General features: G+C 32.4%; 1 protein-coding gene across 2 annotated transcripts in view; it reads left to right on the forward strand.

Annotated features, from left to right (window-relative positions):
- Positions 1–26,934, forward strand: part of LOC118181396 (uncharacterized) — a 39,622-nt gene that overhangs the window by 5,572 nt on the left and 7,116 nt on the right. The window contains exon 1 of one of the 2 annotated variants that reach the window (XM_035350525.2): positions 20,548–20,688. The exons of the other annotated variant lie outside the window; for it this stretch is intronic. The gene's annotated coding sequence lies outside the window, so the exon portion shown is untranslated. Of the gene's footprint in view, positions 1–20,547; positions 20,689–26,934 lie in introns of those variants that run through there. 2 annotated transcript variants of the gene reach the window in all.

Raw genomic sequence — 26,934 nt, forward strand, 5'->3', positions numbered from 1 at the left:
GCAATGGCTTTTCCGATTCGCTAAATTCCAATAATTAGGATTAATTAAAATATCATGACAAAGGACAAATTTTGGAGATACTAAAGAAACAAGAATGTATTTAAGTTACATAAATTTTCGGGATCAGTTTGGAAGATTTGATTCTTTGTCATTTTCACTCCTGGACCTGTAGAAGAAGTTTCTTTTTCTTCGAAACTAGTCCACTAAATTTATGCAACTTATGCTGATTCTTATTGTTTTAGTTCTCTAACAATTTGAATATTTTCCAAAACTAATTTTCTCTCATGCTTTTGTAGCTCTATATTCACAACGTGGAATAAAAGAAAATTAACGCTACTTTAATGTTAAAGGTTTTAAATCCTGAATAATTAATTAATTGGAAGTTTTTTATTGCTATGAGTATCGACTTGACTCATCATTAATACACGTCATTGGAATTTGAATACATGAAACAATTATAAACATCCTCTTCCTCAATCTCAATGTATTGCATCAATTAGGTTAAACTCACCAGACATTAGTGCAATAAAAATATGATTTAATAGCAATACATATACGATGCGTTTCCTTAGTAATCTAACAACCTTTCTGATTCTGAAATCAGAACATATACAAACAGTATGGATGGTGTACCCACGAACCTATAAAATGCCTAGACGTTTTCTAATAGAAGAGGAATGATGTTGGGAAAAGTGCATTGGATTTACGAGAACGAATTTTTCCTTGTGTGATATTCGGTAGGTTTGCTAAATCCACCAAATTTCGAATCTGGATCGAAATAGTACTGTTTAATGGCCTTGGCGGTATTATCCACTCGGCCTTGGCGGGCATGATATGAATACAGGAAAACTAATACATTGAAAAATAAAAATAGATAATATCAATCTATATAATAAATAATTTTGTTTCAGATTCGGAAATTTAAATATGGATATTGAGTTAATGATGTTTCAATTAATTTTCAATTGGGGATACAAGGATGGCTTTAGCAATAAGTGGAGATATTTATTTACACATTATTAATGGTGAGTATATCATTCTTTTCTGACCAACCTATCATAGCATTAATTATTGTCTATATAACTATCTCAGATAAAACTTTCGCTAAAAATTGCCACGCTTGTACCCTCCTGAAGGTTAACCGAGGTTTTTATCAATTAGGAAAAGATATTGCATTTAATCGTTTTTTATTTATTTCTAGTGGCTAGGCAAAACGTTACAAAGAAGTAAAATCTTACAAACAGAGGTTACAATAGAACAAAGAACAAAAAGACCTAAGTCAATGCCTAGGGAGCGTCTTGTCTCCCAGTATCTCGGCTCCTCTGTAAGACCATGAAGAGCCCCACCATCGAAGAAGGTGGTCTCTGTCCATTTCTTCTCCAGAATCACAAAGTGGGTAAATAGGATCCCTTTAAATGTCTATGCAATGCAGTTGCGCGGCAAGGCAATCATGTCTTGTAGACAGACGGAAAGCCGCAACTGCATTGCATCTTGGATTATCGGAAATAACAGAAAGACTTATCATTCATTCTCCAACTTTATAAGGCTGTACGAGTCTGAAGATCTCGAAAGATACTGGACGTAAATAAACTTTTTAAAAACAGTTTAATTCTCCAATAAGAAATGGCTGTATTGGGATGTCGTAGTAAGACGGCACCTCTTTTTGCAAGGAAGTCTTCTTGTTCATTGCCCTAAAGGCCACAATGGCCAGGCACCCACTAGAGAACAATTTGTTTCCCTTTAAAGTGAGAGTTGTCAGGAATTCTTGACACTGCAAAAGTTCAAGTATTAACGGGTGTTCAACAGAGCTAATTAATTGAATGGCTGCGTAGGAATCAGAAAAAAGGGTATGTAATGAATAGCTAATAATTGCTTCAGGGCTATACAGATAGCTACTTCTTCACCATCAAAGGAGGTACCAATGTATCCTGTAGGGGCGTAAATCGAAAAAAGATTCGAAAACAGACCAGCCTCAACTTTGAAATGACAGTCAAACTGAAAACCATCAGTAAAAATGTGCAGCCACTGAGTAGGTGGATATCTAGTCGCTATGGTCTCAAAAGCTAGACATTTCAAAATATTTGGTGCAACATTTATCTTTCTATGGATAGTTTCCACAAGGTCTACCCTTACTTTGACATTACTCAACTCCACAGGGCTTCTGGTTGTCAAGAAAGGTTGTATATTACCTGGAATCTCAAAATGTTTCTTAACGTCCAAGACTTTATAAATAAATCCATATTAGGTTTTTAATTTCCTAGGCTTGACTACGTAGTCCCTTCAGTAGGGACCCTCCATCTACAGTTGCTTTTCATAGAGAACCAAGGCCCTCATTTTCATAATATCTCGAAAGGGTTTATTTTCTGTCAACAAGAACATCGCATCGATAGGTGTGGATTTCACAACTCCTGTAATCAAGCGAAGAGCTTGGTTTTGCTTCAAGTTTATTAACCATCGATTGTGGGGCAATGATGAGAGCTTCACAACAATACGTCATTAAAAGCAGGATATAGGTATGAAATGTAATGTTAAGAGTTGATCGAGCGCAACCCCAGATACATCCTGCTAGACGCTTAAGAACACTAAGTGTTTCTGAAACACGTTAGGTAAACTGCTCAACATGAAGCTCTCAATTTATTATCAAAAGTCACTCCCAGATAAGTAAAGTTGTCTTTGTTGGTAATCAAAGTATCTTGGTACTTTTAACTCTAGACGAAAAATTTCATGGGTTAGAGAAAAATACTGTGAAACTGTCTTTTCCAAATTTACAGTCATATTATTTTCTTCACGTCAGTTCGACAGCACCTCCACGACTTTATTTAATCGGCTTTCAATAAGGTTTTTTTGCACCATATTTTGTAGCCTTGATCCAAATTACCAAATCATCAGCAAATAGTAGACAATTAATACCAGGTGTTGATTTAAGAGAAGAATCTAGATCATTGATATATATGTATATTAAACAAGGTGCAACTACTAACTGCTACCTGAGGAAGCTCAGTTTGTAAATTATAGCATTTGGAGAAAAAATCTTCAAACTTTACCCTGCCCTGCATATCCTTTGACTTGTGAAAGACCTAATCCAGTTAAATAATTTTCATGAAATACCAATACTCAGCTTCTGGTAGAGCTTTCCATCCAGATAGAATCATAAGCCCCCTTATAGTCAACATAAATAGCTGTCAAAATGTTTCTGTCATCCAAAGCATCCTTAATAAAGTGGCTGAATTTGTGTCACCTGGTCACACGTTGACCTATTCCTTCGGAAACAAGCCTGTTCTACACCTAAAATACTATATTCCTCTAGAACGGTTCAAACGGTTTATCACAAGTTTTTCTATAGTTTTAGCAAGAATACGCGTTAGCCAAATGGGCCTATAGCTTTTCAGCTGCCCGTGGTTCTTATTTTCCTTAGGACTTGAATAATAATCTTTCTTGTGCCAGAATCTGACCCGACTCCCATACTTGATTAAAGACATTCAATACTATTTTTCCTGCCTCACTCCCCAAATGGATAAAAAACTCTGTATGTATATAATCAATATCCAGGAGATTTCTTCAGTTTAAGACGCACTTAGAAAGTGCTAGTTTCAGTTCTTATGCACTAAAGGGAGCATCAAAGATAGCCTCTCACTTAAGTTCTTCCGTAGCATTCTGCATTTTGATTACCTTTTCAACATTAATCTTTCTTGACATTTCTCTTGCATATTTTCCCTTCCACTGTAACTGGGAATAGGATTGTCCAAAGGCCTTATCCGAAGATATTAATTTATTTCCAACGGAAAACGGGAATTTCCGCGGCATTTAATCTAAATACTATCATTTTTTCTCTTTTAACTTAATTAAATATCTGAGCTATAAAAACGCTATCTGCCGTCCCCCTCTACAGTATTTCAATTTTTTCAACTTACTTAAGCTAATTAATGGTTATAAAACAAAATTACAGCACCAATATTACTAAATATATCATACTAAAGAAATGAATGAATTTTTCTGCAGTAACTTGACCTGAAATATTTATGTATTGAGTTACATATAATCTTTTATCGCTTCTTATTTTCTATTAATTTCACTTAATTGAAAAGCATTAAGCTATTGATTAAATTAATTCTTTGATAATCTATAGTATCATATTTCTCCATATTTTCCCCTTAAAAATGCATTTTACCATGCTAATAAAATAGGTAAGCTTTAGCAATGAAATATTTATATAAAACAGAATCCCAGCTCTGAAGAAAAATATTAAAGTTGCTAAAAGTTGAGATATCTCAGGTTATACTTTATGCAAAATAACTCCAGAGTAAACAAATCTTAACAGGTTAAAGTAACACGGCGAATATCATTGAGCATCAGTTCTTTTACACTCCCGTCCCCTTTACAGCTTAAATTTCAGCTCCAAAATATGTAAAGGTCATGCAGATGATAAAGCTGAGCGAATAAGACAATTACGCGGGTCTTAACCTTTCAGTTAACGAGTATTTATGATTTAGTCAGTGAGTATTTATGATCAAAGTAACGATTACTGAAAGGCATATCATCTACAATGGCATGGTCAGAACACAGATTCATTATAATAAAGATTACACTTTAAAAACGTCATGACGAGAAAACATATACCGAAGCATGTAAAAAAATGCATTTTGTAACCTAGTGAACAAATGCATTGAAATTAAAGGTCAATTAACTTTTTATATATAGCATAACATACAATAATAAAACTTTTAATGCTTAGAAACATTTAATTCAAGCAGCCAGTTTTATTTCTGCTGCCATTTGCTCCATGTTTCCAGCTGATAGCACTTTAGAACTAAGCAATTTAGTATTCAAGAGAAAGTTCACACGATGGCTTGATAGTCACAATTATCATATCATATCGCTCACACCTGGAGAACAGAATGCAGATTAGGGAATATTAATTTACTTATGCGTTGAATATGTCTACAGGTCCTAGCTGTGAATAATGTTGCCTTCTTCTCTGTAACTAGTCGCTTCTTATACTATCTTAGAGTAAAGTTGAAAGATTAGAACATTTAGACAAAATCTTTACACCATTTTCCGTGACGTAGCAGGTCTAGATGCTTAACTATCGTGTGAACTTTCCCCACAAGGCGCACTGGATTTAACAATTAGTCGCCAAAACTTCCAGTCGGTGAGTACAAATACTCAGGAGCCGCTAATCGTGCACTCGCGATTTAGTCGGTTTAGTATTGTAAGCACTACTGTAAATTGTTTATTGTTATTAGACAAAATATCTATTGAGAAAATGGCAACAGCTAATTCCTGGATGTCGTTCTATTTATAATTTTTAAACATAGACATTGAAATAATGTACGCTTGAAATGTTTAATGGTACGATGCAGTAAGTACGTTTGTTATGTTATGTACGTTTACGAATACGTTACGTGTAAGTTATTAAGATTTATCTTTAAATAAATGTTTGTCTTTTACAACCATTTTACGAGTGATTAATTTAACTACAAAAGGAAGTTAACATAAATCAGAAGTGGGATTATTCTGAAACCTAAGCCTAAAGCTACAAGAATTTGCTTAAACGTAAATAAATTGAAACGAATTTGAATTTCAAGGTATGTGCATTGATTGATGTAACATATTTATTATATAATTTAATTTTGTTAGTTTTTTTTATCATTTTGGAAAGAGAGTTTATTTTTTTTTTTTCCATTTCTTTAAATTTTGAAATTTATTTAGAACGTCAAACAAACTTATAAAATATCAATAACTGTGTTCTACTAAGTTGTCTAATTGGAAGTTAATAATAATAGCATATATATATATATAATTTGCATTTTAATGAGTACGAAAATGTCTATTTTCGGTAAGGCAAAGAAATGCGATTTAAGAATATTAGCTGAAGAATTGGGAGAAGATGTAAATGAGAGTCATAAAATGAGCGATTTGAAAAAGATAATTTTGGCTAGCAAAGAGTACGATGAAGAATGCGCCAAAGAATGGTTAAACATTATAATAAATGAAAGAAAAGAAAAAGAAGAAATTCAAGAACGTAGACGAAAAGAAGAAATTGAAAAACGTAGGCAAAAAGAAGAAATTCAAGAACGAAAACGTCATGATGAAGAACGTAGGCGAAAAGAAGAATATGAAGAACGAAAACGAAAGTATGAAATGGAATTTGAACTGCAAAAACTACGTATTGAAGCAGAAAGTAGATCTAAAAATTCTCGCACCAATGAAAATGCTAGTGGTACGCATATGAATCCAAAGTTAGAGCTTCATCGTTTGATGCAAAAATTTAAACCTGAGGAGAATGATATCAGTTTATATTTAATCATGTTTGAACGTTTGGCTAAACAAGTTGAAATACCATAAAATACATGGGTTACTCATTTGTTTGGCTTATTGCCGTATGATATTGCTCAGTTAATCGCCAGAGAAACCGATGAGATTGCAAACGATTATAAAGAAGTTAAAAGGATCTTATTAAAACGGTACAAGATTACACCTGAAAAATTTCGCCAAAAATTTTTTACGCACAATAAGAGTGTAGGAAACACATGGAAGAATTTTGCGTATGAGTTAAGAAATTTTTTTAATGAATGGATAAGCGGAGTTAAAGTAGATACTTTTGAGAAACTTAGCGACCTTATTGTAGCGGATCAGATAAAACGTAAAGTGTCTCCAGAAGTAAGAGATCATTTTATTGACATATGGTCTGAGTTGATTTCACCAATTGATTTAGTTGAAAAACTAGATGATTATGATACCTTGAAGTCAACTTTCAACAATAAACAACCGCGTAAAGAAGGGTCTTACGACAAACGAAGCTCCTTTAAAGATAGTCCAGTTGCTACAATCAACGAAAAGAAAAAACTCTATAGTATCACACATAATGAAAAAGGTGAACCAAAATGCTTCAGCTGTAATAATTTTGGACACATCAAGGGACTGTCCGCTGCCCAAACCAGTAGTAACATGCCGAAAATGTAATAAAACAGGTCATAAAGCTAAAAATTGTGTTACTAAAGCTGAAAATAATCATTCAAATGATAAAAATTATTCTGTTGAGCAAGATGGCGAAAATTTAGAAGAGAGCAATTCATATTTGAAAAAAGCAAAACTGAATAATTCTGAAGAAGTACAGGCTTGAATTGATACGAGGAGTTCTTGTTGTCTCTTAAGGACTTCAGTTGCTCAGAAACTTAAAGTGAAACCAGAACCAGCTGTGAATGAATTGTACGGTTTTGGAAATCAAAGGGTGCCTGCAGTGACCTCTATAGGAATGATTAAAGTCCATATTAAAGTTGATAATGTAAAAGGCCAAGGCATAAATATATACCTTGTACCTGATAATGCACAACCAGTTGATCTAATCATCGGACGGACATGGCTTGATCTACCTCACATTGCTTATGTCAGAATAGGAAAAAGATTTCACTTCGGGTATAGGGAAGATGAACTATTTAGTAACCTCCAAATTGATGAAAAAATAAATCGAGTCTGCCTTAAAGCTCTTGAGGAAAATGAATTAAAGAAAAATACGATCAGTCTTGTCAGTTCTCAAACAGATTCTGTAGATAATGGATTAATTATGATAGAAAATCCTTCCGAAGGTATAAGCTGTTTATTAGAAATTAAAAATGGCGAAACTTGTATACCAGTGATTAACGTTAGCGATAGAAGTGTTCGGCTCCAAAAAGATCAATGCGTTGGGAGAGCAGAAGAAGTTGAACTATGTTTAAATACTGAAATTTCTGAATTGAGCTCGAACTTAGCAAAAACGGGAAATATTAACAACATAAAAGTTCCTATAAGTTTAAGCCAAGTTAAAATTGGCTCGGATCTCGACGTTGATCACCAACAAGAGTTATTGTGTCTTCTGAATGAATACAGAGATTGCTTTGCACTAAATATTTCAGAACTAGGGTGCACAGATCTCCTAAAAATGGACATTAAGGAAATCGAAGGTTCAAAGCCAGTATGTACGAAGCCTTATAGAACAAATGCCTCTGAAAGAGTTGCGATCAAAGAAATAGTTCAAGAATGGAAAGAAAATGGAATTGTAACAGAAACGCGATCCCCATATGCTAGTCCTGTCATACTAGTAAAGAAAAAGACCAGTGAATACAGATTAGTTGTTGATTACAGACGTCTCAACAGTCAAACTATAAAGGATAAATTTCCCCTGCCTAAAATAGATGATTTATTAGAACAATTGCATGAGTGTAGTCTGTTTACAACGCTAGATTTAGCACACGGATATTTACAGATTCCATTAACTGAAAGTGCAAAATTGAAAACTGCTTTCGTAACACCGGATGAAAGTGGACAATTTGAAAGAATGATTTTTGGCTTGACTAACGCTCCTGCGGAATTTCAACGATTGATGTATCATGCATTATTCTCATTATGTAATAAAGAAGTGTTGGGCTACCTTGACGATATACTTGTTCCAGCAAGGACTTGGGAAGAAATGATTCAGAAATTAATTAAAGTATTCGAAGCACTACGTGCAGCTAAACTAACCCTGAAGTTACCGAAATGTGAATTTGCCAAACAAGAAATAGAATATTTAGGCTTTATAATCAATAAAAACGGAATAAATCCGGGATCAAGAAAAGTTGAAGTAATATCAAAATTCCCAGAACCTAAAAACCTTCATGAAGTTCGACAATTTCTTGGTTTAACAAGTTTTTTTAGAAGGTTTATTCCAAATTATGCCATTAAAGCTGGACCATTGACTCAACTAACTAAGAAAAATCAAACATTCAGATGGGAAGAAAGTCAGCGGAATTCTTTTACAGTACTGAAAAATGAACTGACGAATCAACCAATTTTAGCTTTGTACAACCCTAAAGCTCAAACAGAAGTTCATACTGATTGCATGCTCAGAGGGTATTGCTGGCATGTTACTTCAACTCGGAAGTGACGGCAAATGGCATCTTGTCTACTGCGTGAGTAAAAAGACAACAGAAGCTGAAAAGAATTATCACTCGAGTAAACTTGAGCTAATGGCAATTGTCTGGACTCTAAATAGACTTCGACAATTCTTACTCGGAATTGAATTTGCCGTAGTTACCGACTGCCAAGCATTGGTTTACATGAATGCAAAGAAATCTAGCAATCCCCAAATTGCTCGTTGGAGTATCCTTATTCAAGAATATAATTTTGAAATACGCCACAAACCAGGAATTAAAATGTATCATATTGATGCAATCAGTAGAGCTCCTGTTATTAATTCATCAGACACCATGCATTCTTTGATAGAAGATAATTTAGAAGTTTGTCTGACCTTAAATTTAGACGAACAAATTCTTATGATACAGCATGCAGATGAAAAGTTAAGAGAATTAATAACAATTTTGAAGGAAGACCCAAGTGAAAGAACCAAAGAAGAAAATCAAAATGTGGAGAATTATATTTTGAAAAGGAATAGACTGTTCCGTATTGTGGAGGATGAAGAAAAGAAGAAGTTATTATACGTCGTAGCTAAAAGCATGAGAAAAAGCATAGTTGTGAAGTTTCATGACCTTATGGGACATTTTGCTATTGATAGGACTCTCAAAAATCAAAGAACTTTACTGGTTTCCTGCTATGAAGAGATATGTTCGTCGACATATATCAATGTGTTTCGAATGCCTCATCAACAATGTTCCAGGTGGAAAAAGACAGGGTCTTCTGCATCCTATACCCCCAGGCCGCAGACCTTTTGCAACAATACACATTGATCATCTTGGACCTTTCATCACAAGTTCTAAAAGAAACAAGGACTTGTTAGTCGTCATTGATAATATGACCAGATTCGTTCGATTGTATGCTCTGAAAAACACATCTTCAAAGAACGTACTGAAATCATTGATGAGTTTCATAGAAGAATTTGGATTACCAGATCGTATAATATCAGATCGAGGTTCTTGTTTTACTTCAAAGGAATTTCAAAATTTTTGCAAGGAAACGAGAATTCTTCATACATTAAATTCAACCTCCCACCCACAAGAGAATGGTATGGTCGAGAGATCGAACAGAACAATTTTATCAACGATAGTAACATCAATGAAAAGTAAAGATCAAAAGGATTGGGACAAAAGATTAAAGAAGTTGAGAGAAACTTGAATAACACAATCAATAAAACTATTGGGAAAACACCATCTGAAATACTTCATGGATATGTACCACGATTTCAAGATGGAGTTTTGAGATTACTTGCTGATGAAGAAGCAGAAGTTTGGAAGGAACCGGAAAAACTACAAAAAGAAGCTAGAGAAAAGATTGTTAGAGAACAAGGAAAAATGAAAACTTATTATGACAAGAAGAAATCGGGATCTCTATCATTTGAGCAAGGAGAAATAGTAGTAGTTAAAAGAAATTCAAAATTTACACCTGGAGAACCAACCAAAACTCAACCTAAGTATCGTGGTCCAATGGTTGTGACAGAAGTACTTCCGGGCAACACTTACAGAATATCACAACTAGAAGAAGCCTGCGGTGGTCGCTTGGTTGATCTTTACATTATGATAACTTGGCGATTTTTTGGCGAAAATTTGGCGACTTACTCTCCTACAGCAACCCTCTATTTTTTTTTCCCCGCCGCCATTTTGTCTTCACGAAGTAAAGACATGTTTCTTTTCTTTTTATCTCCTGAACACTTCTTCCAACAATCTACTAGCCGAATTACACTTATGCTAGAAATTTTATCAAACAAAACTGCTTAATCATGACAAATATTGACTGCAAAATTAGGAAAAACTGCACAATACCATCCTCCTTACGCATTTTTCAAAATAACACATACACATAAACCATGTACACGCCGACTTATTTTTACTTAAAAAAACATCCCAGAATTGCACAAAAATGGCATTGCGCACACTCTTCACTATATCCATGTACACTGCTTTTTTCTCATAAATTACAAAAATTTCACGAAAATACATGGCAATTTTCTTAATCTTTAAACCCGGTAAAAAGAACATATATGAAATTACCTGATCGCGAAAAAGTATTTACCCTTTACAAATATGAACATTTCCACATATAAAATAAATAAAATATCCAAAAACTTTTACCTCTAAATCATCTATTACATTATACACGTCACCAACGAATTCATACCGCAAGCATTACAAATACTTAGTATCAAATATTTAAATTATTTCCATGCACGTTTATTTCAACTTAAACGTATACCAAATTCCTACAAGCATAAAATTCACAAAATAACTATCATTTCTTTAAAATATCACTAAACCATGTACACGTCGACTTATTTTTACTTAAAAAAAATCCCAGAATTGCACAAAAATGGCATTGCGCACACTCTTCACTATATCCATGTACACTGCTTTTTTCTCATAAATTAAAAAAATTTCACGAAAATACATGACAATTTTCTCAATCTTTAAACCCGGTAAAAAGAACATATATGAAATTACATGATCGCGAAAAAGTATTTACCCTTTACAAATATCAACATTCCCACATATAAAATAAATAGAATATCCAAAAACTTTTACCTCTAAATCATCTATTACATTATACACGTCACCAACGAATTCATACCGCAAGCATTACAAATACTTAATATCAAATATTTAAATTATTTCCATGCACGTTTATTTCAACTTAAACGTATACCAAATTCCTACAAACATAAAATTCACAAAATAACTATCATTTCATTAAAATATAATTAAATTCAAAAACACTACTTAAAATATAAATGAGCACATACATTAAATTAATAAAAATTACCTTACAATCCTAATTACTTTAAACTAAATCATTGCTAATAACAATTTTCCCAATAATACAAAATTCCTTTCCACCTTACATTTACAACAATGCATAAAAATAATATCCTCAAATAATTAAAAATACTAACGTACCTAATCTTCTTCAGAATCTTGATTACGTGGCGGATACACTTTTCTTCCTTCTGTTTCAGAATCTTTAAAATCATACTTATCTTTCAAAGCAAGATATCAGGTAAAATAAATAACATAATAAAACATCTTTATTTCTCTCTCGCACAACCTTAAAAAACATTTATTACTATCCTTTTCAATACCACTAAATACCCATTTCGAATTCACTTTAGTTACGGCCATGGGATCCAAAAATTCACAAACCTTATTTCACACAACACAGAATAAAGCCAAATACAAAATTGCCAGATTTTTTCCCGATTAAAGAACAGTAATTCGTCCATTAATATCACATGACATATCCCATGATCTCTCATTTCCCTCACACAAAATAATGCGTAATCAGAACTGAATACTACTCACATTCTTAACAAAGTCTAACTAACCTAATCTTCTTCCGAATCTTCCTTACATGGTGGATACACTTTTATTATGGATTCAATAAAATTACTCAACGATTTTTTTTTCCGAATTTGATAAAAGAAAAATTCTCTTTATCACATCTACAATTCACTTTAGACAGCGCCATACAATCCCAAAATTATTCAACTCTACTTCACACAACACACAATGAAGCTTAATACAAAATAATATACATCCACAGATACTTGTCCAAATTCCCCCCCCCCTTTCCGATTAAAGAAACGTAATTCGTCCATTAATATCACATGACATATCCCATGATCTCTCATTTCCCCCACACAAAATAATGCGTAATCGGAACTGAGTACTGCTCACATTATTACCAAAGTCCCAGGTAGTAACCTTTATCGCCTCCAAAATGTCGCCAAACTACCAGTTACCATATTGTAAAGATCAACCGGTCGCTTTTATGCATCAACTGCTCATGTAAGTCAACTAAAATCTTGGAAAAATGCAGAAGCAAATGATGATGATGATAATGACGAAGACGGACAATTGAATAGTCAGGATGGTCGAATGTAAGCACGACTGTAAATTGTTTATTGTTATTAGACAAAATATCTATTGAGAAAATGGCAACAGCTAATTCCTGGATGTCGTTCTATTTATAATTTTTAAACATAGACATTGAAATAATGAACGCTTGAAATGTTTAATGGTACGATGCAGTAAGTACGTTTGTTATGTTATGTACGTTTACGAATACGTTACGTGTAAGTTATTAAGATTTATCTTTAAATAAATGTTTGTCTTTTACAACCATTTTACGAGTGATTAATTTAACTACAAAAGGAAGTTAACAGTATATAACAAAGGCTGGTGTAGAACTTAATATAGTGGTAAATTTATTTACTGTACTATTTGTAACAAAGAAGATTCAATAACAGCTTCTAGGCTTTTAGCTAACCTTATGAATGATATGCCCAAGTAGCACGGCAACGTCGTAACGACGTTTCAAACTGGTCCGAGGTTGCAAATTGGTCGGGGTAACTTTTACGACGTCTTTACAACGTTGCGAAGATGCAAAATATTTGCCGTTGCATCTTGGCAATTTGCCGACGTCGCTGAAACGTCATGATATGACCGCTTTTAAGCGTGGTCGTTTTAGCATCTTTTTCATAGTTCACCAGCGTTACTTTTAGAATGAAAAGAGACTAAATCTGCCCTTTCAAGAATCTGAAGTCCGCATAAGATTTATTTTGCAATGTTTCATTACTGTATTTAATCTAAATGTATTAATCTAAGGTCGATTCATCTAATGAAATATAAATTTAATATAAATACTTGAATTACTAAAAATACGTGCTAAAGTATTGTTAAAATTTTGTTAAAATAATTAATACTTAAAATATGTTTTTATAAATATTATAGCAAAATATTTTAAAATGAAACAAATCTATAAAGTAAGTTAATTATGCATTTTATATATTTTAAAAAATCATATTTTCAAAATCAATGAAAATCACATGTTAGCAATTATTTTACTGCTGAAATATGACTTTATTTACCCTACTTGGTACTTACGTATTATCGCAACCAGGTTGGCGCGATTTGTAAGTTTGAGTAAAAAAGTATGAATAGAAAGAAAATGTACATTTATTAATTACAGATAATTTTTAATACAGTTTTTTATATTATTTTGTTTTAAAATATAAAATAGCAATTAAACCCTTCCGGTTTCGAATTTGAATAAGTTGCAGAATTATTTTTTCGGCGGAAATCTTTTGGCTATTGCTTTTAGCACTGATTGAAACCGCTGTCACAAATGAAATTCGGCTACCTTCAAACCAATTTCCGGTTCTCACACCCAAATGTTGATTGCACTCTTCGACGTTACATTTCCAGAAGATTTGCTTTCCAAAATACAGTTTCATTTTATGAGAATTTTTACAAGTACGTTCGTTCGGTATAATTCCATAACCAGTAAGAAAAATAATTTCTTTACGAAAAACTACGTATAACACGTAGGGTTGCCGTAAGTAGGGTCTCCAAATTTGGCGATTTATGCGAATTTTGGCCTGGTTGCGTTAATACGTAAGTACCTATTATTTTTGCAGTAAGGACGGATTTATTTGAATTAATATGCTGACATAATATGAAACATTTTTACCGCATACAGAGCAAAAAGTACAATTTTCGCGAAGATATGATTGTGCGTGAAGATTTATTCACAATTATAAATGGGGCGATTTTAAGAATTCCGAGAAAACGTCCAATGTTAAAAGACGTTGCATATCCATGCATATTTAACGGCTGTCCAAAATATCTGATGGAAAATTAATGGAAAAGGAGAACGAAATATTAACACTTTTAATGGAAAATGACAAAATTAATGGCTTTGATAAATTTCTAATAAATGTTGACATCAAAATTAGAGAAACTGTGAACAAAAATATGAAATTCATTACCTATAAAAGTTCTGATGAACTGTTTGTTACGTTTTTCTCCTTGATCTCCATGTATTTAAAAATGCTTGGTTTAATCCTAGTATACGGTACACTAGGGATTTGGCGATATTGACATCACAAATGTTTTAGCGAGCCCGACAAATATTTTTTGTAAATATAACCTTGTGAGCATTGTTCGTAATTCTGTTCAGTTGAAATAATTCTTCTAAGCCATTTTAAAAAGATTCTATTAAATTATTAGAAGAACCGTCGAAAGGTTTAATGCAATCGTATAACTCGCTGAAAAGTTACACTGAAACGCTGTTCAACCGATTGACATTCCATGCATATAATTTACTGGATGATTATATAAACGAACATCTGAGCTCGAGGCTTGCGCGTTTTGGCTAGCTGCCAAATTCGAACACGTTAGTTAACTGCGCAATAAATTTCAGACTCCATCTTATTCTCCGGAATGTTTTCTTCGCGATTTTGTAATTCACCTTTGGAATTAAATACTGGAGAGCTTCAATACAGAAAGAGAACAATGCACAAGAATATAGTGATGGCAGTTTATTTTGAATTGAAGAGAAATCTTCGTGGTAATGCTGAATTTCTGCTTATTTTGTTTGTGAATAGCTGCTCTACAAGACCACACCCAAATTTTGAATTTTGGACGCATCGTTTAAAGAAAATATCGGTTGCAGCGTGCTAAAGTCGTCCATATACAGTGAAATAGTGTTCTGTTTTGGTGTTTTATGTGTTACCAGTGATTAAAATTATATGGGGGTTTTCTCCAATCTTCAGTGACTCCAGCGGTGCAATATTTGGATACACGGATTAGAGATTCGGTTATAACGTCGTAAATGCTATATCGTATATCATTCATATTAATCGATTATTGTGTTGGTGCTCAGAATTAATTCATATAAAACCAAAAACAACATACAACGTTAAGGCATTTTCTGATTTTCCTGAAAATGCAATTCATGCAGAAGCAACAACAATTCAAGCTGTTATGGTATGTTCATGAATTTCAAAATAGAAAGAAATTATTGGACTGATACTTAATATGACTGCTGAAGATGAATTAGATATATGTAATAACATTATAGAAAAATACAAGGAATACATTAAAATTAATAATAATTCACATTCTATATTATGTTGTCTTTTGTATAGTATGCAGAAAGACTTAATGATTTTAAAGTGTATGAAATGTATGATCGAAAAAATAGTGTTAAGGAAACATGGTACTTTTCTGTTTCGCCGGCGCAAATCTCGCCAAGCAGACTTTATTGGCGACAACACAGAGCATACACATATAAAATGTTAACAAATGTTGGTTCTAAGAATTTTTTATTTTGAGGGCATGAACATTTTAATATCGTTTAAATTTTATAAAAAGCCAATAAATAAAGACAATAAATTTGTAAAAAGTCATTAATTTAAGAATTTACTATGCTTTCATGGTACAACATCTTGATTCACATGACTCCAAGTGATCTCATCTCACGTAAACTACACTAAAAAAATCTAATTCTCTCAGTAATTATCTACATTATTTTCAAGTTAAATCGTAATTTGGAATACAAGTTTAAATGCAAGAATTATTTCAGGTCATATGAATAGCTTACTCAGAAATTATGTAAAACCGGAGTGCTTTATTTCGCTAGTGCATTCTCATTAGATTGACCTTAGGGCATAAAACTGGACTATCTGTTAAAAATTCTATGTAATTGTATGCCAGTATTGAAAGAAGAAATGAATTTGAAAGAATGAATTTGAAGAAAGAATTTGAAGAAACAATGAATCTGATAAGAAATGGCTGCGACTTGTTTTGAAAATGAGGCGTAAAATGCTACCAGCGAGGATATTCCGTTTGGCATCAGTTGTACCATTATTGGCGACTTTATCGCCTGCGCCGGCAAAACGGAAAAGTACCGGAAACATTAACATTACTATGAAATATTGTAATTTATAATTATGTGATATTTAATTGTGTAATATTAAAGAACACTAACCCATTTTGTCTAATCTTTGGAATATGGTAACAGGTAGTTTGGCGACATTTTGGTAAGGCGATAAAGGTTACTAGCTAGGACTTTAGCAGTGTACATGGATAAAGTGAAGAGTGTGCGCAATGCCATTTTTGTGCAATTCTGGGATGTTTTTTTAAGTGAAAATAGGTCGACGTGTACATGGATGATACCGTGTATGTGCAATTCTTAAAAACGCCGCAAGCAGTGGGCGATTCTGAACTTTCTCCCAATTTCGCACCTAATCTTCGTCATGATTAAGCACTTTTGTTCCATAAAAGTTCTAGCATAAGCGTAATTTGGCTAGCAGATTGTTGAAAAAAAAATGTTGATTTAAAAAAAAAAAAAAAAAAAATGCCTTTTTTTTTTTGTGAAAACAAAATGGCGTCCAAAAACAAACTAGCAGGTTGCTGTAGCAGGGCAGGTCGCCAAATTTTCGCCAAGTTACCATAATCCAAAGATTAACCAATATTTTTTATTGATTGCAAATTGCAGTTTTATTACTTTTCGTTTGGTCTCTATTCTTCCAAACACTGTGTAATTCGCGTTTTTTAAATATTGCCGTTATGTATGTTTATTAGACTATCTCAATAAATAAATGTTGGAAATTAGGTTTTATTTCTCATTAAATTTAAGTATATTCTATTTTCTTCGCTTACTGTTTATGTTCTTGTGATAGCAAAAAAATTCATAATAAATAGAAACAAAAAGTTTTATCGTGTGCTATTTAACGAGGAGCTTACTTTAACGTACTTAGCTTACTATCGTATACTATATTATTTAAATTATTTTTGTACAGTAACAAAAGGAAAAGTTATTGATTATAAAGTGCATGAAATAATTATTGTAATCTACCACTATTCTAAAATGTAGAAATTAAAAGTAAGTAAATGCATTAACGTATGATCGAAAATAATGGTGTTAAAAACATCAGCATTATTAGTAAGTACTGCAATCCAGAATTATTGCACTTTTAATTGCTTACTATATAAAAAACTGGAATAATTTTTTATTAATTAGAAATTTTAGTTCTGTTACCTTCCTTCTGCTTATTTATACTTTCAAACACTGCTAGTACATGTTGTTTCTTAAATAGTGCTGTCATGTATGTTGTTTGTTAGGTTATTATTTAAATTTAGATATGAATATGAGAAGTTTTTTTTAGTTATTAGATTTAGATATATTTTTGTATGAAATACTTTTGATCACATTTATTAACTACTTTATACAGTGTTTCATTTGGATATCTTGGAGATATAGAAGTTAATAGTTATATTTTTTACAATAAAACGCGAATAAATTTATACTTAAATTCAGGTAAAATACTGATTATGGTACCTTAAGAACCGCTTTCTAATTTATCATGACGGGGGCAATTTTCAATGTCTCTGAGATTTAACAGAAATAAATGTGATAATGCTGTTATAATCAGAAACGCCTTTTTTTTTTTTCCCATATATATATCTTTACTTTTATTTATGTCTGATTGAGTTTTATTTACTTAAAACCTACTATTAATGTTATATATTTATAATAACCACTTTCATAATTTTTCTCATTTACATACTAAAGGATTAAGGAAAAAAATGATGAAATCTTAAGTAATCGTGACGTGGAATTTAAGTTATTTTAAGGGGACTCATACACCGTAAAACCCATAAGATGTTCGAATAGGTGACTGCTGCGAGAATTGGGATAATACTTTTATAATTTAATCCGCTTTGTGATACTTTTATAATTTAATCCGCTTTGTGACAACATTTTTCGTCATGTTTCCAACTTGCGCGCACAGTTTAAAACATTCTGTTTCATAATTTGATTCCATATTTAATATATAGCTTTTATAACATTTGGAAACTACTGTGAACCTAAAATTCTAAAAATTTCATGTTAAATTTTTATTTTATTTTGTATTGAGTTTATAAAATGTATTTTATTAAAAAAATTTTTTAATGTTTTCGCCCGTAAAATTTTTCAATATTAAAATATTCATCATATAGAAAACAGTGCCCATATAAAGAATTCCATCAAATTTCAAGTATGTACCATTAGCCATTTTTAAAATATCATGCGCGCAAGGTGGAAACACGGCGAAATATTTTGTCAAAAAGAGGATTAAATTACAAAAATATTTGTGGCAACACAAACTTTCTGGTTACTAGTTTCCAAAGCAGATATGTCATATAGTCAGCTGTAAAAATTTGGAAGTAATTGCTTTTAAAATAAATAAAATATCCCAATTCTTGCAACAGTCACATATTCGAAGATCATGAGGGGTTTAAGGTGTATGAGTCCGCTTAAAAATATAGTTTAAAGTACTGAAAATAATTAAGGCTATTATTAATTATGCATATTTATTCTAAAGAGAAAAATTGTATTATCTTCTACTTTTTCAGGAAATGATAAAATATTTAAACTTTAGATAAATACAAGGAATACAAAATTTCAAAAAAGAAGAAAAATGTATTGATTATTAAGCTTATTTTTCTGTATAAATCAATATGTAACACAAGGACATAATAACGACATTTTCACAACTAGTGCAAAAAGGTGGAATTCGGCGAACATTTAGGCGTCTTTAAGACGTCGTGATACGATGCTTTCACAACCAAACTATCACCTGCGAAAGACGCAATAACGTCGTCTATGCGACAAAAACCTCATCTGAAAAGACGTCTTTGCAACGGTTGCAAAACAGTGGGTGTTCGAGGACATCTGGGCGTCTTAAAGACGACATATTGCAACGTTTTTGTAACGACATCCGCGACGAGTTTGCAACATCGTTACGACGTTGCTGTGCTACTCGGGTGTGTAAATGCGTTTAAACTGACAGCTCGATTTTCTTTTATTTAAATTGTAAATAGAATTCTAGTTTATGCAAGTGGCAGAAAACTTTTTTTTTTTTTTTTTTCCCCACAGTCTGAGATCTGTAAATTGTAATCAATGTCTTAGTTGGCTTTCTTTCTGGTGAATTATTACTGCATATTAAAAGTTAGTTATTTTCTGCCAGTGCAATAAATCGCCAACGAAAGTCATGTCTAATCAGACAGTTAATGTGATAACTGAGAAGCGATTTAGATTAACAGCATATTATATTTTATTTATTGGGCGCAGTTTAAAAAAATATGTTTCAAACTATTACATTCTAAAATACTTTTAAGCTTAAAGAAATAACATCTATCTAAAGAAAAAGATAGTCAACAACATCTTACCAGGACATTTTCAAAACTTCAACATAATTTTTATATCTATGAACAGAAATTACTTGTCACAGTGAAACCTTCACACACATCTATCATTACGTCTACAAGTTTCTCTTAGCATAGATCATGTCTCATTAAGCTTTTATGTCACAGTAGCATCCTAAGAACCAAGTAGTCTCATCTATCTACGAATAATTGCCACGACAAAAGTAAGTAAAAATTCCCATTCATTTAGTGAAAACTCATTCTGGAAGCGTTTTCCAGAGTAACTGTTTTCCCTGAGATCTATAATTAGGAATGCCATTGCTGTTTTCATTAAAAACACAGATGGGCTACTTGAATACTGAAAATACAACGCATGTTCAGAGGAGAGATACAAAGATGAAACTGATAAGAAATTTATGGAAGTGACCAGGGACTAGTTTCCTTACGCACTGAAACTTTCTTTCAGACAACAAAGAGATATTGAGTTCTTCAGAACTCTACACATGAAAGTTCCGTACTGATACTAGCAAGAATTTCAGAAAACAAATATGTGCATTACCTTAATCTCGAGTACCAAGTTACATAAAAGAAATCCCCAGGACTGCTGCTGTAAGCAGACAACTTTAATTTAGTAGACTTGCAAATTATGAAGCGCAGTAAAATAGCGCATGCGCTAGCAATAGATTTTAAAGTTCAAGCAATTGGTGTTGCTTCAGTCAAGATTCATTTTAACAAATTTGTAAGTAGCTGGAGGGTAAGTATCTTATTGTTTTAAAATAAAAATAAAGCATATGATTGAACTTGCTTGATTTTATAGAGTTATTAAGCACCTTAGTATTAAGAACGTGAAGAGAATATAATCATTTTGTTGTGAATAAAATTTAAGTGACAGAAATAATTTATTAAATAATAATATAACTCTAATATTTACTATATTAAATACGAGAGTTTAGGTTCAAGCTCTATGAAGCAATGATGATATTCATAATAAAAAATTCATGACAAGTTTGTAGCAATCGTTGGTCCTGTCCACATATCTCGAACTGAACTGAACTTAATGAAGTCTTTTGATGGAATCATTTACATTAAATCAAATTAAAAATACTTGTTATGCTCAGTATCAAAACGGGAATGCTTGTGTGAAAACAGTATTCTCATAGTTTAAATATGCACATTTAAAAACGAAACTTAAAATTTGTCCAAAAGTTCATTTTGGGCTATAATTTTTCAATAGACTGACAACAAAAGTGCCCTGATACTATTTTCGACAGGAAAATGTTATGGTTGTTTTGTCAGGCAAAGAGAAAGTTCAAGATTTGCTTAAAAGCTTTTGGCAGTTTACCATAAATAGTTTCTGTTATTTTTCTTATATTTATATTTCTTATTATCCTACAAAACTAATCCTGACGATGTCAAAAATAAGGCTCTATTTCTATTTCCTTGTACCTCCAATATTTTGAATTTTGTTAGCGAGTTTATGGGAAAGTTTCTAGGAAATTAGTAAAGCTATCTGAGAATTCTGCCCAGTACGTTTCTGAAATATTTATTACTCAATCTTTCAAGTGTTTCCAAATACATTATTGAAATGTTTATTTGGGATATTTTACGTTCTTTCAAACTTGAATACTTGTATACTTTCAAAGCAATTCGATGTTACTGCGTCTTTTAAAAATGTTTTTATTTCATCGATGCGATTTGCTGAAATAAAATACCGTCCGAGCAAAAGTATTATGTTGATGAAGTGAAAAAAAATTATATCCCGATAATCGGTGACAAAATCAGATCCACAGTATTTATAAATTTTGTGTAAGATGAATAATAGGATCTACATTTTGATATTTACTGTCATTTGCTTTCAATAGTAGAATACTTCAATAACTAAAGTAATTTCTTTCCAGAAGATCAACATTGTTTCAGTCTCATCAATGTTTCTTGCATCTTACTTTCCCCTTAAATAAACTGCAGATTATGCAATACTAATCAGTTTTTTACTGACTAGATGAAGGCCTCCAGTCTTTAAATAAAATTGTTAAGTGATATTTAATGTATACTTTAAGTGCGATTATTAAGGACTTAAGGTGTTATTTTTGTTGCAGCAATTATGAATGAAATCTCAACTGAAACTTCTGACACTTAAATTATATATTGCTTCTGCTTATTAATCGTAACATTTTATTAGCACATGATACCACTGATTACATTTCAGTGCAACGACTTAAACCATAACAAAAAAAAATGCATGCAAGTTTTCTTTTATTCGTTTCAAGTGTTTTAATGTGTATTTCGTTTTTCAAGCTTCTTAATGCTTATTTTTAATTAAATTGTGTTCTTCAGTTTATCTGACTGCAAGTTCAAAACATCTTTAATATTTAATGATATCCGTGAAGATTACAGCATTTCAGCCAGAAATGTTTTCGAAAACTAGCGAAGTAATTAATTCAGTCAACTTCAAATATAATCATTTACCTCATTATTGTAATTGTTTTCTTAAAATAGCCATATTTCGTTTTCTTGCCTTTCGCTTGCATTGCGCATTTCTGAAAGCTGACGACCAATTAAAAACCATTCTGTATCGCACTGCCTCACTTCTTGTCTATAGCATATAGACACTTCTCAGGATGCCTTTTCATTATTACAGATAAATTAAGCGGTAAAATCCTAGTATACGGTGCAGCCTTGGCGCGATTTTGAAAATTATCGCCAACACCAAACATGATCCAAAGAACGTCTATATATATACTATAGTGTATATACATTGTGTATACATAGTATATACTATGTATAACTATATATATTCTTCGAATGACCCGTTTACTACTCGTCGTATATGTCCAGTTTTTACTGCTCATCATCAAAGTCGCCAAAAGTAGCCAAATCCCGTGTGCACCGGATACTAGGATTAAACCAATTAAGCAAAATAATAGCCAGGCTGTCGCTAAGTGTTTAGCGACTACTATTGTTATTTAAAATCATGCTTTTATGTCTATCTTTTGAACTTATTCCTTCCCAAATTAAGTTTCTTAGTTGGCATACTTCATAAATGTGTAATGAACGAAATCTAGAAGCTGATAAACAACTGTTTCACTTCAAAATCAGGAAAATGATCTGCATAATATTGGGTAAGCCAAAAAATTGCCAAACAGCCGAGTGAGCGAGACCTGTTGACTGTCTGAAGGGTCCACTAGCGACTGAGCGGAAAAGTCGCTGAACGCAGGTAGTTTAGGATCTGGGTTCGATTCCAGTTAAATAGTCTGGTTGCATGAGTGTATTCGTGGTTTCCCCGTGGATGCGAATCAGTGTCCTCTTAGAAAGTTCTCCATGAAGGCATGCCTCCTTTTTAGGCAGATAGCCCTACCATGCTTTCTCGCAATCAAATAAACCAAACTTTGTCGGCTGAAGGAAAATTCTTGATGTTTCACTGACATTTTCTACAAGTACTAAATTAAACCTCTTTGCCACTTTGAAATTGTAACACGAAAGTACTACCATGTATGATATTGATTCCTCACTGAATATATAAAAGTTCTTGGGGCTAATTATGCTTTAGGTGCAAAGTAGACATTTTAGTGAACTTTAACAGTGGGAATTGTAAGCTACTAGTTATTGAAGTAGATAATATAACTAGAATTATCCCCTCACTACGTAGTCTCGAATTTTGCTTCAATGCATTGAAAGGGCTCGCTGCATAATTTTCATAGTTCCTCCAAGTTGTAGTCTAAAATTATAGTTTCTCTTGAAATGTCCTACTCGAAGACTTCTTTTCGAAGGTAAAAGAAAATCTCCCTCTACTTTGTCATGTATAACCAAACAATTAAATTTATCCCTAGTTCAATGAGTATGGCGCATCCTACTTTCTACTACTAAATCCTACTTTGAAATTTTCTTCTCTTAACATGAATAACTCTTTAAATGTAACGTTTACTCTATAACAGACTTCATAGTCATGAGACGAATATTTAAATTTTGTATTGGATGAAATCAGGTGACGTCAATTTGTTTTTTACAGATTTTGAAAAAAATCAAATTTCAAAATGCAATTTTTGACATCTGTACAAATATGCATTTTTAGCTTTCAGCAAGCAAATATTTTTAGATTCCGTTTTCTTTTGGGGGCAAAAAAATATTTGCATACAAAACATTAAGTTATCGGTTATTTCTATGCAATTTAATATATTAAAATGTATTCAAAAAATTGTACACCGTTTTTGTTTATTTTCGTAATGGGCTCATATTTTGGCGAGATAAGTTGAATTGTTTACGTAATTAATGTAACGTTAGTATTACATTGTGTAGTTAATCGGAAGCTTATGAATGCAGTATAATATTTAAACTTTTGCACTAGAATATTATAGTTGATGTTCCTAGAAAACACGCTATTGCCATTACTTAAAGTGTTTTTAAAACATTGCAAATTGAAGTTTCCTTAATAACATTTTTAATGAGTTAATTTCATTTTCTCTGTAAACATAAATCTCAAGATAATATGATGTTTTTACAATGTAAATTAGCTCCCTATTGGAACAATCTTGCTTTGATTGTAATAAAATGCGCTTTACTTTTATTGAAATCTACGCATTTTTGATCTCGTTCAAAATATATAATGCATATGGTAAGTTTCAGTTAAGACCATTTTTAATTTAACAAAGATAATCTGTCATGATTAGGTAAAGGAATCGTAAATGAGAACCGATCCTGAGACTGCGAAAAGAATCTCTTACATAATTCAAATGAAGCTAAAATTTTAAAACGGCAATGCTGGATGCGAGTACACTACCGCAAATTCAAAAATTCATTTCTTGAGATTTTGAAACGTTTTATCTCGTTAAAAAAAAAAAAAAAAAAAAAAAAAAAAACTTTCATTTTCTTGTATTCTAGTACTGTTAGTTGAATTCTCAATTTTTTAACGTCTTTTCTTTAAAACATTTGTGTTAATTACAGCAGATGCTTCAAGTTTCGTTTGCTTTATTCATTACAAAAAAAAAATTCTACAACCTTGAATTAAGTATTAGATTATGGCAAAGCACTCTAAAGTTATTTCCCTAAGGATGCCTTCGAAGAACACTTAAGGATTCATATTGCACATGCAAAGACTGCGAAAACAACTCGTATGGCGAATCCTTTCCCAGCATTTGAACCTGTATTGAACTATCGGTGTTCACGGATTTTACCGATTGGCTGCTAAAGTACACAGCCAACCTTAAAAGGAACACCCATCATAGAGGACTTTTGTAGGATATTGGCTCTTGCCTGTGTTTAATAATGGGAAGCAGGAATTGGAAAACCCCATACAGCTAGTATCTTTGACCAGATTCAGAGGCTTCAGATATTTAATACTGTATTGCAGATAAACAGAACCTCCTTGTAAAAGGCCCGCCAGTGGCCAAGCGGTAAAGTATCTGAACACCGGTAGTTCAGTCCGATATTCGAAACTCGCGAACGGGCTGGGTGCATGCGCGTTTTCGTGGCTTTCCCCATGTGGAATCCCAGCCAATTTTCTCCTAAAACGTCCTCCACGAAGCCATCCCTCCGCTTAGGCATGTGGCTGTAGTGTGCTTTGCCGTAATCTCGATAAACCAAACCTCCTTGTAAAAATCGCTAAGAATTTCAAAATCCTCAAATTCTATAAACCATGACTATATAACCACTCTCCATTTCAAAAACCGATATCGCGATTTTCGCATGTGTTTTGTTTCCTGCATATTCCAAGTTCATTTGTTTTTATAAACAAACCGTGGTATTTTTTAACTTCAATTCAATTCAATTTTAGGATAAATTTTTGTGGCATTTTCTCTGTAAGAGAAGAAATTGCGATAAAATATCTGCAGGAATACTTTTGCCACAAAAGTGCTAAAAAGAATTGCTTTAAATCTATTTTTAAAGCGATAGCCACGAAGTTTATAAAAAAGCATAATAATAAAGCAACTATATTTATTGATTATCGGGATAAATACCTAACTAAAGCGTGAAATATGTAATATTACAGATGTAATAAATAATTCTTTGTAATTAAGTCATCATCCTTTTTCAGTAAAGTCACTAATGCACCAAGGTGATAGCGCTAATACGTAGGTGCTTTTAATGATTTAGACCATTGTTTCTCAAAATGAATACTAGCACCATTCGCTTCATCAGACTGTTAAGCTTCAGAAGGTATAACAGGTTTAGAATATTTTTATTGTGAACTTTGATGTAATTTAGGCAACAACCATATGTATTATATACATAAATACTTTTTCTATTTATTCCCTCCGCCAAAAGATTCAACATGTTTGTTTAGTAAATAGATGCTTTATTAACGTTCCCCAATTTTAACAAAAGTTGCGTATAGACTGTTCAACGTGATTTACTTACGTTAATTTTTCTAAATAGGTAGTTATGTTTCGATAAAGCTAATCTATTAAATAGTAAAACATTACTATTGTTGCGATAGTAATAGTATGTCACTGCTGTAGTACCTGGTACTCATTCCCTCTCAATTTTCAAGGGGAAAGTTGACCTAATTTTATTTTGTAATTACATCAGTGTTTGGAAAGGAACAAGATAACTGCAGGCGTACATTTATTAGTAGTTAAATATATGCCAAAGGCTGTTCTCGGACAGGGATAAATAGAAGGACTAGGTCATTCCTTTGTTCGACTCCTCGCCGACGCGAGTCTCATAGAGGGGGGGGGGGGGGAACCGGGAATAATCTGACGTATCTCTGTTGCACCTGCTCTGATTTCGCGCCTTTAAAACTGTAGTTTCATTCAGTTGCGAGACGATTTTTTGGAGATCGCATATCCCAAATTCATTTTAATCATACATATTTGTTTTCTAATAATGCAAATATTTAAAATAATTTGTGTATATATAGTTTTAGTCAGTTTTCCTTTTAAATTCTATATTTAAAGTATCCTTTATGTAATATGGCTTCTTGTGCTGTAGCAACGTGCCGTAACACTTATAGAAATACGAAAGGAAGAGATATTGTATTTCATGCTTTCCCCAAGGACAATTTGCT

The sequence above is a fragment of the Stegodyphus dumicola genome, chromosome 5, assembly GCF_044657685.1.
Source record: "Stegodyphus dumicola isolate Sdum_Otavi_A_Nest chromosome 5, ASM4465768v1".
In the NCBI taxonomy this organism is placed as follows: Eukaryota; Metazoa; Arthropoda; class Arachnida; order Araneae; family Eresidae; genus Stegodyphus; species Stegodyphus dumicola.